The following is an 18581-nucleotide window of genomic DNA, read 5'->3' on the forward strand; positions in this document are numbered from 1 at the left end:
GACAATCAAATAGAATTAGAAATAATTAAAAATGATCTTGGTCTTACACTGTCCCCCAAGTAGCCAAGGCAGGCGGCAACAGCAACAATTGGAAGTTATGACAGTCAAGTGCCCAATTCCCAATATGGCGAGCACACTCGTCCTGTAGTTGTAAGAAGGATTGGAGGAGTGAGAAAGGAGGAAAAATGAGATTAGCATTGGAAGATCAATCAAAAATTCATGATAAATCAAAACTAATATTTTGTCAAACTGAATTAGGATTTTATTTGACAGCATTCTCTGAAGAGAAACAATGACTGCTGTTCTTGAGCAGTTATGTTTAGGTTTGTGTGGGACTTTTGACATTCACTCCTTCAAATGACAACTTTATTCCAATAACATTATGACTTCTCTCGTGCAAAATACAACAGGAAGACAGTGTACTTTATTCTTTTTCCACTTTCCATTCCGCTGCCTTCATAAGTCCAAAATGGACAACACGTGAGACCTGCTGCCATCTACTGATGACACGCAACACACCAAAAGAAGAGCTCACAGTCTTCCCACATGGCTTTAACTTTTCCCAACATCCCAGGGAAACCCTCTCTTCCTCCTCTTCCTCCTGTCGCTTTATGTGTTTTCCAATGGTGCATGGAAAACTATTAAAAAGCATCCTCCCGATTAAAATTCCTCAAGATGGACTCCCGACTTCTGGCACAGTTTCATCGCCTACGGTACGGAGAGAGTACGTCAGAAAAGCTCGGGGAAAAAAATGCTGCCTAATTTATTAGGGCCCAACGGAGGGAGTGTTTATTTCGGATGTTTATGAGACACTTTTGTCAGTAGAAAGAGAACTTCCCCGAGCAAACCGTGTTATTCCAATGTTGTTTTTATGAGCTTTTATGGGTAAAATGCACCCCTTCATGAGATGTTGGCTTTAATCGCCGTGTCCCGCATTGACTTGGTCATGCCAGATAATGTATGGAACGTGGCTAATCAAAATGGCTTACTCTATGCAACACAAATGTGAAATTCTCTGAAATGGCTTCTACAGGTTTTTTTTTTTTAAATAAATATTTGTGATTTGGACATAGTAACCAGTAGGGTTGCCTGATGAACTGGTACTATAAAGTTAAAACAGTACAATACCATACCTTTTTATTTTCAACTGTGGGTGAGTGCAGTTGAAAAAATAATGAATAGCAATGTGCGTAGTTTTATACTTTACAACTCAGGCTGTGGCCACTCTCACAGCAGCGCAACCCTCCTTCTGAATTCTGCAAATAATAAATCAGAGGGGGATAAGAGAAATATGTCCCTGTTTTCACACATCAATGTTTTGTGACAACTTCTATGAAGCGGTATTTACTTGTGTTTAGTAGTTGAATTAAGTCTTTTTTTTTATTTTAGTAGGAGAGTTTTTTTTAATCCTCCATTGCTTAATACGAATTTAAAAAAATTATGTTTATGCCATGACGTCAACCCTAATGACAACGAAATATCCAATTTTGCATTTGAGTGAACAGTAAACAAATACAATTATAACAATTTTACTTTTTTCCCCAAACACCACTATTATTCCAAACACAACTGTACGTATCTCAGAAATGCCAACCTTAGACATTCTGCGTTGCTTTCCCAGGTGGTCCGAGACAAACAGTGGAACTTTGGAGAGGGAAAGATCCCTCGCTACTCTTAAAACCATTTAAACACGGAAGTGTGTGTACCTTAAAAGCAGCATAATGGCTTAATGTGTTGCCTTATTACAGCCATGTGTGCTCAGGGGGGTTTATAGCACATGCTGAAGGAAACACGTTGTCTGTGTGCGGTCCTCGTGGTCCAGACTCTCCATGCCATACCTCCATCGGCCGTGATGGTCCGACCCGAACAGGGCGGATATTCCCTATTATAGACAACATCACAGCACAAGTACAATTAAAACCTCCATAAATCAAACCATGTCCTTCGATGACACAATTTTTTTGGTTCTGGACTTCAGGAGTTGCCATTGTAAAACCTTGATTAACAGTGCAGATAATGTTTTATGTAAAACATTGTTAACCTTAACCATGATATAACAAAAATACAGCAAAACTACTCATCCTTGAAGATGTCAATTTCATCTTCGGTACGTCGTACACAGTACCGGTGCGCCCAATACTACGCAGTTAGCGTTAGGCCTCACGCGACTCGCGTGACATCATCATTCTGTCACTTGTTGTAACTTGTCTAGACTAGTAGCGCTGTATGGCTTGCAGCAGCGTGCCGCAAAGATGTCGCGGCATTTTAAATCAGGTCATGAAAAAAGAAAGAGGTGTCTTCATGACAATGAGGAAAGACAACAGCAGTCAGGTAAGCAAGGCAACGTAAGCCTCTCTTTTTATGGTTAGGCTTACCATTGATATTAATTAATTTTACATATTGACTTCTTAACATATTAATTGATATAAAAAAAACGTTTTAGACCAGTTTGCTAAAAGGCCAGTCTATTAACTGGGGAAATACGGTAAATTTAAGTGCAGCCAATTTGTTACCTCTATTTACCTATCTACTAACCTGTTTTATTTTTACACTTGTATAGATGCTGTATGACATATTTGACATATTTTTCCGTAGGGCCCCCTAGAGTTCTGAACCGGCTCTATACATACAGTTGATGGATCGCTAACTAGCTAGATAGCGTAAGTGACCTACATAATATAATACTTGTGCGACTTGACTACACCCATGTCTATAATCTCTCATCATGCACTTGCAGCAAAACAACAGGCCAACGCTTGCTTGCAGACGACTTCAAAGATTTTTACGTCAGTGGTGGGCCAACGTACTTGGTATCATCAAAATGATTACGTCTAAAGAGGCTTTGGATTCCAATCTTGTGAGTGGTAGTAATTGTGAGAATGACGCTCGAGGCCAATCAGCCGTCGTCGACACTAAATTAAAAAGATCCACTTCTCCCATTAATGCCGCAGATAACATCTGCAATCGACAAGTTTGCACTCATGGAGCTTTCATCGCAAGCCAAGTCGTGAAAAGTCACATGCGAGACATAGTTGTACGTGTTTGGGTTCCCTTTTTATTCACTTGTCTGTCAAATAATAAGATTATTACAGAGCAACCTCCTCTTAGGACTCGCACATCAGAATTTGGCCACCCAAAATGACTGAACCTCTATGTAATGCCACCTACGTCATATATATTTTTTGTTTTTTGTTTGTTCTATCATGATTGGCTTCTTTTTACATCTGACGAGAAATAATAACATGTAAGATATATATATCATCTCATGACTTTCTCATTACTGTTTCAAAAATTTTACCCTAAAACAGTTGTTCAGTTTAAGATAGTTTCAAAATGTGCAAATCAAAACATTGTCTGTACATGATGGCCACAAACTGATTGTTTGTGTTTCTATTGTTTACGGGGGGATTACAACTACAACCAAATCAGAGGTAGACCAGTTTCCTGTAGAAGATTGGGTTTGACCTCAGAAATTCAAAGTTATTCCTTCTTATTTATAACATGGCTCCAACCGAGAGACTCACATCATTGAACAAGCGTCAGACTTGCAAATAGAGCTCCATTATAAACACATAAGTGCTGATTTAGTCCATTTGCTCTACCTCTTTAGCTCATTCATGTTTCTGAAGCTGTGCTCTGCTATCCTTTCAGGTGAACCGTGAGTGTCAGGATGTGTCCTGGAATTATCCAAATATTGTGACTCCTTTTCACAGCTTTAGATAGGCTGTCTGCCCGCACAGCTGCTCTTTTGTCCATTCACTTTTTTGTTTTTTTATACTAGGATATTTGTCTTGCGCATGAGGCTGGAAAAATACACTCGTCATGGACAAACTCCATTTGAGGTCAGTATTTTCTCTCCTTGTCCATCTAGCAAAACAATGTGGCTTTGTGAAACCGTGTAGTCATTACCTGGTTTTTACAAAGAAAAACATTCGCACTTTATTCTTAAAGCTATATTGTGCCTTAAGTTGACACAGTGATGGTCTACTGGCAGTTCACTATTCCACAGTAGTTATTGAGCCAAATGTTATGGCATACATTATATATGATGTGAAATATTATTGGCTGCAGGTTGGCCTTGTGGTTCACACTTACATTGACACCTATGGACAATTTAGAGTCTTCAGTGAACCAGACATAAGTCATAACCCTAACCCAAGCAGGAAGGCCTCATCTGGGATTCAAACCCGGAACCTCAGAACTGTGAGGCAGAACGGAAACATTTCTAAAATGTCTAATTTGCTAAAGTTTTATAATTATTATGATAAAAAAATATTAATGTGAGGACACAGATTATAGTAATAATTGTCAATGACTGGTGATTATCAACAATGACATCTCTGTTTACAACATTCCGAGGAAACCACAATGTCCCACCGCTACATTTTTAAAACATGGCTGTGGGCTTCTCATGTAGTCCTTGGGGGGTACCATGTCGGTGATCAATAATCTAGGAGGGGAAATCTAAAGTAAAGATATCACACATGAGGTCAGGAGATTTAAATATGTGAAGTACAGTATTCCGCCGCCAGATGGCACTGTGACCACAGGGAAAAAATCATTAATGATTTCTCACACAAACGCGCGTACACGTTTCCCAGGGGATGATCCAGTCTTAACTCAACAATGGAAATGTAACCGGTTTTTTTTCTATTTTGAAGCAAACAACACCTATGGAAAATGGAACACATTTTAATATGTGCGTTATCCGGTGCCGTTTCCTTCTTGTCTTAACACTTTTTTTTCCCACCAACTAACAGTTGGGTTAGGGTTAGGGTTAGGGTTAGGGTCCTGGAGCGTTATTATTTTGAAAGTCCAACATTAATTTTCTATAGCACTTGCAAGGTCACGGGTTAGACAGAGCCGACCCCTGGTGATTTGGGACAAAAGGTGGCCCACACTTGCAAACCAACAGGGCTCAAAACATTCAGTCCTGTGGACAATTTAAAACATGGGTGTCCAACTCAAGGCCCAAACACCCAGATGTGGCCCATCAGATCATTTGATGTGGCCCATTAAGAAAATAAAATGGTTGGTTTGTTATTAAAATTAAATAATCAAATGTACAGGAAATATTTATGTAAAAATATGATGAGATGATTATACAACTGACATATATACATTTATAATGTTTTCACAGGCGTAATGATTCACTGAGGGAAAACGTACCTTGAATGTGGATTGCAGCCAAAGTGAGTTTAACACGCTCCTAATTTAGTCTTCAATGAACCAGCATGCATGTTTTTGAAATGTGGGAGAAAGCCAGTGTACCCAGAGGCCAGTGAGCTCCCCTTCAGTGACTCACAGTGAGTAATCATCAGATTCATTTTTGTGGAGGTGAATACCATTTTCTAAATTACATATACGTATATCCTCCATTTCTGTGACTATCGCCGTAACCTTCAGTGCAGGGTGAATATGTTTGTGTCACAATATGTTTGTCTTGCTAAATGAGTCCCATTACGCAGCATTATGGCATCCTGACAAAGCAAGGAAGCAGCATTTATACCCTTCCCCCAACTATTATCACTTCTATATACAGTGTAAAAAAAAATAAAAAATAAAAATGTGTGGGGGCTGGGTGATTCATGTAACAACCTGGTTTCAACTGAACCAACTGAACTTAGCACCATTAACAGCGATACAAAAGAACGAATTGATGGATCGAGATGTCATCATCCGATTGAATTATTCATTGAATACACGGTGAAAGCTTTGCCGAGCAGGGACATATCGAGGTTATGACTCACACAATGGTCTCCATGGAAACGCTTCTGTGATGATCGGTGTAACATAGACCCTTGAGGAGAGGAATGAGAGGTTCTGGCTGGGAATGAATCCCACAAAACAAATGTGCTGTGAATGAATACCAGTTTTAGGTTTTAAAAGAAGATCACACAGTATTAAAATCGTCATCAGTGTTCATTAGTGAGCTTAAAAGGTACAAGGTGACATTTAAGCCTACGAACGCCGTGTTTTTTTTTTTCCAGCTACGCCATGGGGGTGGCTGTTCTGTATTTTTGACTGCATGTGTGCTAAAGAGGCAAGAATCCTCTCTAGAAGACACAAAGCATATTGCCCACTTTTATCAGCTTCAGGACAATAAAAGACACATTTCCCCATGATTATGTAGCTCAAATGTAATTAATTATTCCATTCCCGTTTCAAATTGTTGCCATCGTAACACATCAGTGCGATCTGTCATGTAAAATGAGCAAAGCAGCATAAAACCGAGGGATGAATAAATAATTCTGTTAGTTATAGTTAACTTCCAAAGTGGTCTCACACCTTGGTGTGTTCCTTTTCTTATCAAGTGTAGTTTCATGCAAACATTTAGTTTTGGCAGAAAGTCCAAGATAAACGTAAATAAAGACAAGGCTGAGGATGAAAATAGCAGCCGCCTCAGGGGGAATTCCGACAGAGCGATTTAAAAGTCACTGTAAGAAGAAAACATTGTAAAGTCATCGGCTGCCATTGTAGCGCAGGGGGGCAGGGAAGCCCTCGTTTGGCCAGGTCACCAACCCTTGACCTCTGTCCTCGACCCTGGAATCTCTGACATCTGTCAGCTTTTTCCCGCCTTCTTCTACACCCTAACCCTCCCCCCTGTGCTGTCAAAGGAATTTGATTACCGCAGGGTTGAGGGGCGGGGAAGAATGTGGCTTCCTAGTAAGAGGGGGGAAAAAAGCCGGGGTGGGGAGCCTTTTTCAAGTCCTCCGAGGGCCATACTACTTAACCTAATAACAGAATTGCCAAGGTTGTTTTTTACTTACTGTATGGAAAATAGAAAATAAATAAATAAAAATACGAATTTACTTTGGTTTTATGTAAACGTTCAAACATAACTAGCCGACTTTGTTACTAGGCTAACAATTTATGAAAATGGGGGAAAAAAATGGTATTGTCCATGAAGTGGTTAAAAATACTTTTATTGCCTTTATAGAGGCTGCCTTTTGTCCCCCATCATCGGCTCAGTATGTAAAATGGGGTATACAGCTGCTCACTTGCATGAGATGGGCCCAGCGCCTTCAAACAAAATATGATATATTTGACCAAGCAGCAAATGTGCGAACATAAATAGCATGCAGCGGAAAAGTATAATGCCAGATCACATGGTAGCAACATCATGTGCTTCCAGTTAATCCCTCTGCCGCAGCACATACGCCCACTGAAACCCACTAGACATTGCAGTAGGTACACTTGTGTAATTTAATAAGAACCAATACATTGCCTTTCTCCAATAACGGTCATAGGGGTTTTTATTTCACGTATGAATATTGGTATCATTATTATTTGTGGTCAAGTGGAAAGATGCGTAGGCTCTCCTCAAATGGCTTCAATCCTTTGTCATTTTTATTCCCTGGCTTGCCCATACTCCACATGTCTACAAAATTTGGTGAATAATTTACAGTATATCTGATCGGCCTTTTCTCAATGTACTGAATTCTGTTTCACTTAATAACCTGAACTCTGATAGGCATGTCTACCATGAAACCCTCAAGAATTCAAGATGTAGAAAGTCTGCCGTTCTATTTTAACAAGGCCATTATCGGCTCATTGAAATTGTGCTTCAGATTTGAAATTGTGCTTTGTTTATTATTACGCTGCTTCGCAAGCTAGTTCGCTGTACGACATTCGTAGCCTTGACACCTTCCATGTCAATTGTAGACTAAAAACTCACGACTCGTAGTTCTATAAAAAAGGATATTTGGTGTGCCAATTGACGGGCATAAGTGCACGAAGATTACTTCATTTGAATTTACGTACACGTATGAAACACTCTCTTGGGCCATATAAGGCCCATGAGCCATATGTTCCTCACCCTCGAACAAAACAATGGAAATGAGCTCCCTTCAAAATAGCTCGTTATATAAGAAGTGAGCATGTTTGCCACAATCCTTTCTCTTTCCTTTGCTATTGTAAAATAATCTGGCTATTTTTCCCCGCACTCGGCTTGGCTTTGTGTGGAAAATGAGTGTGTGCGCTATGACATAACAGTGCGCCACAGAAACCATGTCTAGCCGCTGGAGATGGGAGCAGCAGGGGGGAGGGGAACTGTCGTACATTGTGTACACAAAGCTCACTCTCTGCTCACTCTCCGATGAATGGCGTCCACACACACAAATACTGAATCGTGAACAAACCCACTCTCATTGCACTCCAAACAGAGGCAACCCAATCCAACGTCAATGGACGCAATGAGGAACAGGCATCACCACACTGGATTTTCAACCCCCCCCACACCAACGCCTTCCCTTCCTGCCCCTAATAGCTCCATAACTGTCTAGCACCACCCTTCCCCCATCCTTACATATCACCATTGCTCCCCAGTGCTGTCTAGAGAGGTCATGTGACCTTCATCAGCTTCCCCTCAGTGGGGGAAGGGAGGCACATTGAACCTGTTCTTTGTTAGGAGGTCAGTCCAGACTCTGGCAGGAAGTGCTCCAACCGTAAAACACCTCATAGAGGCGCACATCACATATTTCAAGGGTGGGGGAGGTATGTCACGCGTGGATTATGTGTAGATTTAGGGAAGTCATGCATGCGAGTTGAGTAATAAAAGTTTGATCGTTTCAAAAAGCAAGTGTCAAAACAAAATGATGATGGTGTAAGATGAGGAACCGGTTGAACGGTAAATGTCAAGGAAATTATTCAGTTACTACTTTTGGGAAATTGCCATTTTCCCAGAGGTCATACCACAGCAGAATATTTAAAATGCAAATACTAATATAAAATATTAAGCATGTCCACTATGGTTCATGTAAGAGCTGAGCAAGAAGTTGGTTTGTAATGCAAGCTCAGATTTGATGAAAACAAAATATATGTAAAATGTTCTTTCTTTAAACACTTTTTCAGTTCAAAGAAATATTCATTCCTATGAATTATATTGGATATATAGGACATCAATAAATTACTATTGCGATGAAATAAATGTACTCATATGTGGATAATGTTTATAAGTGCAATCAGATTTAAATGTTATTTCCGTTACTAAAAATGGCCTTGCAATTAGCCACGTTTCGTCGTCATTTATATCTCATCTATACAAAACCTTAAATTTCCCTTAGCACAAGGTAATACATATTTATTTGTGTGGAGCTAAATAGAAATATATCTAAATAATCAAAGACATAAACAGACAGTGCTTAAAAGCAATTTAATACTTTGTTTCAAGTTGAACTACAAGTTAATTTTTAGCAAATGTCTTTCAACCAGTAGTTTGAGCATTGATTTACAGTGCAGGGGCTTGACTTTTCATACAATCATAAACTTGAATTTGCTAGGGCAGAATTGTGTATACAGCTGTTGTAATGGTACCTTAGGAAGTGGCCATTGTTTTTATTCTACAGGCCATTAATAGTTTAGTTGTGAAACAAATCCATTTATTTTGTGCACATTTTTGCAACCACCTTAAGGAAAAACATAGGCTGTTACTTTTCTTAGCAGACAACAATAAACTTGTACGCCGGAAGTCCTAAGACCAGAAATTTTTTTTGTTAGTGTTGGTCTTTTCATGCGTATAAATAAAGAATAAAACGTGGCATTTCCCTTTTAAGCAGTGTGTGACACAAAAAGGCTATTCAGTGAATGCCAGGCTGTGTTGTTGTGGGTCTTAGCTGATGTTGTCATTATGGTTGCCATCTCATATTTTGTGTAGTACAGAACTGCCTGTGGCTTAGTGCAAACAATAGAGAAGAGTTGAAATGTGTTTCACTCCCACTCAAGTTGACATATATTTTTCCATTTTCATGTGACAATATTCAAGACTTAGATGACAATCCCCATAGGAAGAAGAAGCTGAAATTTATCTTTGCCTTTTGTGAAGCTAAAAGTACTGGTGTCCTCCAAAGCACACTGCCAAGCTCCTTATAGTTTGAAGAAGGGGCGGGAAACCGCTTTAATCCCAAAGCTCTTATAGCTCAAGGCATCACTATTAGTTGGATATAGTGTATTTCCACAACAGCTATTTTAATGTGAAACATACAAAGAAAATGGGGTGAAGTTATTGCGCGCGTTTTGTCGTAATTACGGTAACCAAAGGAATGTGTCACACTAGTGTAGAGCCGTAATGATGTCAACTTGTTATTTACTTTCCAAATCTGAATGACTGGGCAAGGCGAAAGGAGAATTAATCAAGCGCCGGGTTGACCAGGCAGGCGAAAAAGAGAAGCCGCGGCCATGGGGGGAGGGGAACTTCGCCTCTAGGCCTGCTAACATGCTCGACTGTACCGTATAGCACACAGTAGTAATACACTCAAAACCAATTTAAAAGATCACATTTCATACTCTGCTTTATTTTACGTGTGCGGAGCACCGAATATCGTTGCGAGGTCCACGTAACCGCGAGTGTCTTTGTGGTGAAGTAAGCAGCCGCATTGGAAGCCTGATGCTTGTTTAATAAAAACACAAACATGGCCGCTGTGAGAGATACGAGGTCTAAAATGGCAGACAGACGTAATTAATTACATTCTTATATGTGCGTTCAATATTCAGGTTTAAGGTCAGTTCGAAGCAACCTCCCATCCCCCACTTCGCTCTCTCTCCCTTGTTGTATTCAAAGGTTTCTCCACCACTGGCGTTGAGCGCCTGCTTGCTGCTGTCTTTTTTCGCGTCCCCCCTCCCTCGTCCTCAGTGAACGGCGAACTCCTCCGTAGTAGCCCGCAGTGGCGACACGCTAACTCGGCTTTTATTATTATTTTTTTTCTTTACGCCCCCCCCCTCCCCCACTACCGGGGACGTAGCCGATTTGGCACCCCCACCCCGAAAAAAAAAATATACACCAGCGGTCGGAATTTGAAATATGACGCTGAGTAAAATGGGAGGAAAGTCGTCGCTAGCTTGTTGAAGTTGGGAGAATATCCTTGTGGAAGAGGCGGCGGCGGCGGTGGACACCACGAGTTCACTCTCGGAATATCGAAAGGTACGCTTCCAAGTTGCTCTTTGAAATAAAAACTACAAGGTCCGATCGCGTTTATTGTTGTTGTGGGGGAAGAAATGAGTGCATATGGCGCTGAACGTGGATGAGTGTGAGCTACCGGCTCATATCCCCATTGACTCTACACGTGTGTTGAAATTCCTGCCTGTCCCCCTTTAATTTCCCCAATTTTAAATCTTTATTATCCCCGTGTCCCTCTTCGTTTCTAACTGTTTGCCCACGGTGGTGTTTACACGCGTTTCCGATCCTCCATTGACGCACAAAAACAAGTTTTAAGAGGCTTTTTTGCTTATTTTGAAAAAGGACAAGAATAAGTACTTTACCTTGAAAATCACAATACTTCACCTTCTTTTACTAACCTACTTTTGAGTCTCTTTGCTCTCCTATTATTTAATTTTGTAAATATTTATATTGAAATGCAGCCTTGGGAGACACTTGAGTGGGGGATGGGATTGCCATTCAACTGTACTATAGGTTGCTTCTCGGTTTTCAAGAAACTGTTCATGTTACTGTACATACATCTAATGTTACCCCTCCCAAATGACTGGGTGTAAACTCCCAAGTGGTTTCAGTTCAAACAAAATAAACATAGCTATGAGGGTTTGTGTATATCAACCCTTAATCGGACCAATACGCCTCATTGGAGCCATACAAATCCTCTTATTTAACGTAAAACTGATCTTATTATAATCTGTATTTCAGAGTTACAACATCAGGTATGTGCAGACGGTCATACACTTCTGAGGGTCAATACAGGGCAAGGGATACCAGATAATCAAGCCAAATGATTGAAATGTAAATGGTTAAATCTGATTGGGCCTGTGACTTGTATTATAAAAAGAATATAACAATAATAGTCAAAAAGAGTTGATGTGGTTCAGCCAGCCCAAGGGCGTCTAACCTATCTTGCACAACTCTAAAAACTATAGAGCGGAAATTGTGTGGATCCAGTTTAAACCACTGTCCTACTTTACCATCTTGTTCAACCAGCTCTCTCACCAAAGTTGAGCATTTGCCATGAACCCTTAATTGCGGTCATTTTAAGAAACTGTTTTAGTGCCAGTCGTTAAAAAGAACAATAGTGTTTTATGACCGCCTTTCAACTTCTCTAATGTTCCCATTCACCAACTATGTCAGTGTGTACATTGAATGTCATTAATGCTTCTCATGGAGGGGTGGATGAGTTGGTCATGTTTTATTTTTTGGGTACAATGTCTGAAATCATTGTTTTGTTTGAATGTTTAAATTTCGTACAGTTGCAGCAAAGTCAGCTACCTGAGCTGTGAGATAACGCTACCTTATTTCTATCTTTAGACTAGAATTGAACAGAAGACCTCATTTTATGGAACGACTTGTCCTTTGGCCAAGCCATTCAAAGCTGCCAGGGGAGTTGGAGCCGATTCACCTAAGAGATAGCAACAAATCCATTGGCTCATTTCAAAGGACTGTGTTTTGAAAACAGCTTTATATCCTGTGCAAAAGTAGGGCAAGGAAGTCCCGAGAAAGTCAGTGACGACCCTCTGCTGCTGTAACGCCTGTATCAAGCTGTCCAAATATTTTAGTTGCAATATTTACTTATGATAGGCCATGGGGTTGAGGTGGCGATTCCTCTCCCTCCAAAAGGGACATTGCAGTGCGCATGGGCCTCCAGCCAACTGGCAGACTCAGCGGTTACTCTAAAAGAACGTCCTTACAAGTACCAGTCAGTGCAAGGCTACAATTATGATTTATTTATGCTGGGTTTTCATTTACTGTGGTTGTGTTTATAATCTCGGATGAGTCGTTTGGTATCGAAAGTAGATACTCTCGATATAATGTAAATAAAAAGTTGCAATAGACGGTGGTTGAGGTTGGTGGTTGAAAGTTGACTAGGCTAGGCAGTGTCTAATGGCTTCTGTTTTCCGCACTCTTTGCAACTTTAGTAAAAGGAATATTGACATATCTGCAACAGGTTTGAGTCAGTAATTATGTAGATATCGTCACAGTTGGGGGGGAAACCTTTTGTGTCCAAAAATAATACCCACAACTCGTATGCATTAGTGTTTAAAAATCATTTCCAAATTTTGGATTTCCAGACTTCGCAAATCTGTTGTTCTGTCAAGGAATAGCAAAACACACTTGTTTGTTTTCTATTCAAAACAGTCCTTAGACATAATAGTAGATTGTAATCCAAATGGTTGTGGCGTTGACAATTAAGGTGTGGGCGCAGTTTGCTTTTAAGTCACAGCAATGGAATGATACAAGGAAGAGATGAAGGATATGGAAAATCTGTGGCTTAGGAACCAATAGAGTGATCTGCAGTTTACAGTAACTAGGGCAAAGGCTTGGTGTGTGTGTGTGTGTGTTTTTCCCAACATGGAATCAACAGGATTCCGCAGCATATTCTGAGTCTTGTATAAAGCCGCTTGATGTGTTTCTGGGTCTTTCATTTCCAACCATGTCTATATGACAGTCGCCGCAGTTTGAGCCCGATTGATTGCGGTATGTAATGCTGATATATATATACGCTCTCAGTGTTATGTTTGAATTGTAACAAAAGGCAACAACTCTTTCGTTTGATTGTTTAAAAAAAATAAAAATAAATGTCTAATCTTTGGTCGTGACTTTGCGATCATGGGAGACAAATACCGCAATGTGTCTCACAGTGTTTATGAAAAGACCGCTCTCTCTCTCTCGTGCTCTCTCCCCTAGCCTTCTCAAAATACAAAATCAGGCACCTTATTTAAAATGTTTGTGTGTTGTAAAATTCCAAGGCTCATAGAAGTCGGCACCGCCCGCCACAAAGACATTTTACGTTCTATCAGCGGTGTAACAGCTGCATGACGATGACTGAACTAAAGTCCCAGAGAGAACTGGCCCAAGGGCAGGGCCCGTGAAGGACTCTACGCCAGAGAGCTGACTCATGATTACTGAAACAATCACTTAAATATGTATTAGCAAAGTAAGAATTGAAGCAGTTATGAGCCGAAGCAGAGATGCCAAGACAGTTATGCAAGCTATTAAGTAAATTGGTGTGGTTGATGGCTTGAGAGGCAGCAGTTAAATGGAATGCTGCTAATGGAGAAATAGCTTGGATGCAAGATGAGGAAATATCGGAGAGTACAGTAATCCCTCCCTCCTCCACTGAAGTGGTTATGTTTCCCAATAATTTATTTGTACACACGGAGAACAAAAGTAAAAACATGCCGACTGCTCTGCATTGAAGGAAAGTCATCCGATGTACAATATGCGGCACTCTCTTGTGGTTTGAGTTTGTGTACCGTCTTCTTAAATCCCTAGTACGGTAGACGGTCCTTTTATACGAACGCGGCCAGATATTCCGTTACCTTCTGTGTGCAAACAGAGCTTGGCGGCAGTTTACAGGTAAACCCCAAAGGTCAGAGTTTAAAGTAGAAGGCACTGACTTCAGGGTTCCACTGCTTGTTTTGTTGCCATGTTACTTATTCAACGCGAATAACATGCTGTGTTTGAGGTTTGATTTTTTTTTTTTAAGTGACCGTGCTACTGGCTTTAATTTTTTTAGTAGAAATACTTTTCCTCAATATCCAAGTTATGGTCAGCATTCGGGTTCCTAAAACAATCGGAATAACCCGTGAACATGCCTCAACGGACAGAGCCACTCGCGCATTGATATCTCTCAATTAAACCCGCGACACACATTGACGTCATGGGGCAAATAGATGTCATTTCCGCTTCTTACTTTTTACCATAAATGAAACACATTAGAGTCATCTCACTCACCACGAGAATAAAGCAGTGGGCTGCTTTTCCGCCGGTCTCCATCACCATTGATTACATCTGCTTGTGTGAATTACAAGCCAGACGTATGAACTCAAATATACTGTCTATATACACAAAGTGTTATTTTCACTGTAGAAACAGAAAATAATGTGAAATCACCGTATTTCCTGTACTACAAAGAAAAAAAGATTCATTTCCTGAGCAGTACCGTTGTGATGAATTCAGCGGCCTTTTATGACAGCGTTGGTTAATGTGCGTTGTGAAGATATGGATAAACTTCTCAATAGCGCAAAGTGGTTGCCCGCGCTAGTATGAGTATTTTAAGACAAGTGGCAACCGAAATAACCGAAGCTAGCTATTCTCATCCACAACCTGGTTATATTCATACACCAACAGATTGTGTCACGTTCTTGTCCGGACATGCTGCAAAGATTATTGTAGTCCAGCAATGGCAGCCGATGGAAAAGTGGTAATTCCTCTGTAACTTTGCCATTCGGAAAATGAGACACGCATGATTAAGTGTTAGTGTACTCGTTAGTTGGTCGTTGCAGGATAGTAAGACTGACTCATCAACCTGTTGGTCAATCCTTGTAATTTCTTCTATATGACTGTTGCAACTACAGAATGTTCATTTTACCCATTTGTTTCCGTATAAGACCCCGAATGAGATGTCGTTTTGCAAGTACCTTTTAACGGAGGCAAGACCACGGATAATTTTCAGCACACGACTTGACTGTGACACGCTTGCATGGGCTTTGACATGTCTCAGAGCTTGGATGATCATACCTTTGTGCGATATTTGGTACCTGCTGTTCTGGGGGGAGTGAAGACAGATTGCAGGCAAAGGTGACAGGAGGGATTCATGTTGGCTGATTCAATCTTGGACTCAAATGCAGTTCTGTCTTTGTCATATGCGATTGTGCCTGGATATTGTGTTAGCTATAAATGTAACATTTGCAGATCTTTCATGGCACACCTGTGATTCTCCTCTTGCAAACTCCTTTCACACCTACCGAGAATATTCCTGGTCCTTGCAGAGGTGACACAGAACAGTACATCGCCGTAATGGTGCTTGCAATATTGGATCAGTCTGTATAGTCTAAGCATAGTCCCAGAATAAAACAGGAAAGAGCAGCTCGCACACGACCCATGTGGTGTTCTAACAGATTTTTGTTTTATAGAATTTATAGTCATTAACACACTACTTGGCGGTATTGCCACTTTGTATGCCAACAAACATAGCAATGACAGATCTTGCAATATTACACCAAAACTATTGCGGCTTCCGCAGGTCCTTGTTACCTTGTCATCAAAAGTCTTCATATTTCAAAAGCCAAACAAGACATTGACCTCTAATGTTCCTTATTGTCCTTGCTTGTCCTTTCCTAACATTTAGACAACTTCACATCCAAAAGTACATTTTGCACCCACTTTTTTAAACCCACGCATTCAATCATGCATTGAATTGGATTGAATAGAATGACCGTGAGCTTATTTCAAAAGCACTTTCTTTTCTCTTTTTTTCAAATGAAACTGTAGTTAAGTGAAAATGCTGCAGTATCTGTGGAGAATGGTTTGTGATTCTAGAATGTTGAATCTGTGAATACTCGTTGCTCTTATCGAGAGAAGCTAGTGAAATATATAGGTCGGGGGGCCACCGACTTGTTTTTTAAGTTAGTGATTAGTGCAAAGGGCTTACAAACCTGACAAATGAAATTTCACGTGTTGTGAAATGAACATACTGACCTCGCTCGTCTTTACGTAATGGCGCGTTAACCGCTGTTAAATGGATTCTGAAATGTCCTGGGCCTGCTTACTGTATCTGCTCTGGTTAGCCCAAACATATCTCAAACTGTATAAGCGAAGCAAGCAAAGACCTCAAGTAACAAATTAAATTGTAAGCCCAGCTTTTCCGTTCCTGGAGAGGGAAGACAAAGACTCAGCTTGCTTCTAACAGTGCAGTTTGCTAAGCATATTTCTTTTTTTAAGGAGATGCCAAAACAACACATCCATTACTGCCTTTTTGCCTCTGTTCATTAGCTTACGAAGCGTTTTCAGTACAGAGCTGCAGTCTGATGATTGGCCGATGGTGAATAACCTTTGTGCAACAGCAGAAATGGAATAGAAAGGAAACAGCGAACAAAGCTTTCTCGATGTTATAAATAGCCTCGTGCCAAGAGGAAATAACCCAAAATGTTGGATGTCTTCCATTGCTGTCCTCTGTTTACTGCGTCTCTTTTTTTGTTGAAATTGTTGGCGGGTTCTGTTGTGTTCAGCTGCTGTAATGTCACACTATTTATGTCTTAACCCCTCCCTGCTGTGGAAACGCCAGCCGCTTTGGGGTTTACCCTCTAAAGTCTGCAGTGGCTAGTTGAACTGCAGCATTGGGTGAAAACATGACTAAAGAAGTCCTGTGGCTAGACAAAGCATCTCAAGGAAGGAAATTACAGTGATACAATTAGAACAATTTATTTTCTGGAGTTGCAAGCAAAAAATGGAGTTATAAGAAGCAGATGGTGGCAGAAAATTACACACAAAAAACAGGCAGTTAGTGAATGTTTCTTTAAAAAAAAAAAAAGGCCAAGTACTTCCTTCATGTGCTTTATTGCCACTCCCAGTTGAAGTTTATTATAAAACTAAACAAATAATTTTGTGTGCTGTCATAAACCTCACCCCATTATCTTTGCCTCACAAAATGCCGCTATCTTAATGCTAACACACAATGCAAAACACCCTTGATGAGCTAACCGAACAAACAATGTTGCGGTGGTTATAAGGAACGGATGTTTGAACACAAACGGTGCCGCAACACTCGTAGGCAGACAATATAACCAGTATGCCGTTACTTGCATACTTATTGGACTTCCATCAAAAATAGTTGAAAAGACCAGAAAAAACGGTGCGAGAGGCTTTCACTAGGCCAACAACAACATTGGAGGAGCATCAGGAATTTCTGGGAAGTACCGACTACTTAGCACAAAGGTTCTCAACTGTTGTCACTCTGGGACCTATGTTTTCCTGTTGTCAAGTCGTGACCCATTTTTATAAGTCAGGAAAAATGTCTTTGAGGATACATATTTTACACTAACGTAGTAAAGTTATAGTTACAGTAAGTATAGTATTGGTATTAAAAAAACAAACAAAGATTGAATTGAAAACCGTGATTTGTATGTTCGCACCTTCACGAAACAAACCCTTGTTCGCAATTCCATTAACCAAACCAAACCCTTGTAAAAAAAAAAAAAAAAAACCCTATCTGGCTGCAATCTATCCCAAATGAATCTGCGACCCACTTTTGGGTCCTGACCCACCAGTTGCGAATCATTGCTTCAGTACATGTGACAATAATCTCATCATCTTCCGTGTCTGGGCTGTGACGCACAGTGGTGAAACCTTATCTTACAAAGACAAACATCCAAGGCCTGCTACATTTTGCAAAGATACACTTAAAATCCTGCAAACGCTTGTGGGAAAATGTGTGTTGGTCGAATGCAAACAAGGTCAAACATCCTGGGCCATAATACAAAAGATATGGTTGGTACAAAGCTGCGCAAGAAATCAAAATGGTGGTGACATCCTGGGATCCGTTTTTCTTGAGTTTGCACTTTCAACGTTGTTAGTGTTAGTAATTTCAATAAGATGCTTTTGCTCTCTGCATTTTTGATGTCTTTAGCCGCTGTGTTTTGAAACGCTTTTAGGTGTAGCGCTGTTTGCAATTATAAGTCGTTAAGTGTCATCGCCAACTACTGGCCTGGAGTGCATATTACCGCATTTTAGAGCATTTAATTTTGGTTAATGCAATGTTTTTTTGTTGTAAGCAGCAATTTGAATGCCCCGCTGCTGTTGTCGCATATACTAATCCCGAGCTCATGTGGGCGTAGTTTTAGCATCGCACCGTACGCATATA

General features: G+C 40.4%; 1 protein-coding gene and 2 long non-coding RNA genes across 7 annotated transcripts in view; 2 read left to right on the forward strand and 1 right to left on the reverse strand.

Moving 5' to 3' along the window:
- Positions 1 to 16270, reverse strand: LOC133159734 (uncharacterized). Of its 2 annotated transcripts, none has more exons than XR_009715741.1 (3): positions 14675 to 16270; positions 1707 to 1882; positions 1 to 142 (listed from the first exon to the last, which is right to left on the reverse strand). It is a non-coding gene; the product is annotated as an uncharacterized LOC133159734 (long non-coding RNA). The 2 variants fall into 2 exon arrangements; XR_009715740.1 differs by lacking the exon at positions 14675 to 16270 and adding an exon at positions 5170 to 5287.
- On the forward strand, positions 1705 to 5279 carry LOC133159733 (uncharacterized). 3 transcript variants are annotated; one of them, XR_009715738.1, is made up of 5 exons: positions 1705 to 2331; positions 2606 to 2660; positions 2738 to 2857; positions 3782 to 3842; positions 5141 to 5279. It is a non-coding gene; the product is annotated as an uncharacterized LOC133159733 (long non-coding RNA). The 3 variants fall into 3 exon arrangements; XR_009715739.1 differs by lacking the exons at positions 3782 to 3842; positions 5141 to 5279 and adding an exon at positions 2952 to 3069; XR_009715737.1 differs by lacking the exons at positions 3782 to 3842; positions 5141 to 5279 and having other exon boundaries at positions 2738 to 3072.
- tbl1x (transducin beta like 1 X-linked) overlaps positions 10559 to 18581 on the forward strand; it is a 24866-nt gene continuing 16843 nt past the window's right edge. The window contains exon 1 of one of the 2 annotated variants that reach the window (XM_061287039.1): positions 10559 to 10918. The gene's annotated coding sequence lies outside the window, so the exon portion shown is untranslated. The remainder of the gene's footprint in view (positions 10919 to 18581) is intronic. The other variant, XM_061287040.1, reaches the window with a different exon arrangement.

Source organism: Syngnathus typhle, linkage group LG9 (genome assembly GCF_033458585.1).
Source record: "Syngnathus typhle isolate RoL2023-S1 ecotype Sweden linkage group LG9, RoL_Styp_1.0, whole genome shotgun sequence".
In the NCBI taxonomy this organism is placed as follows: Eukaryota; Metazoa; Chordata; class Actinopteri; order Syngnathiformes; family Syngnathidae; genus Syngnathus; species Syngnathus typhle.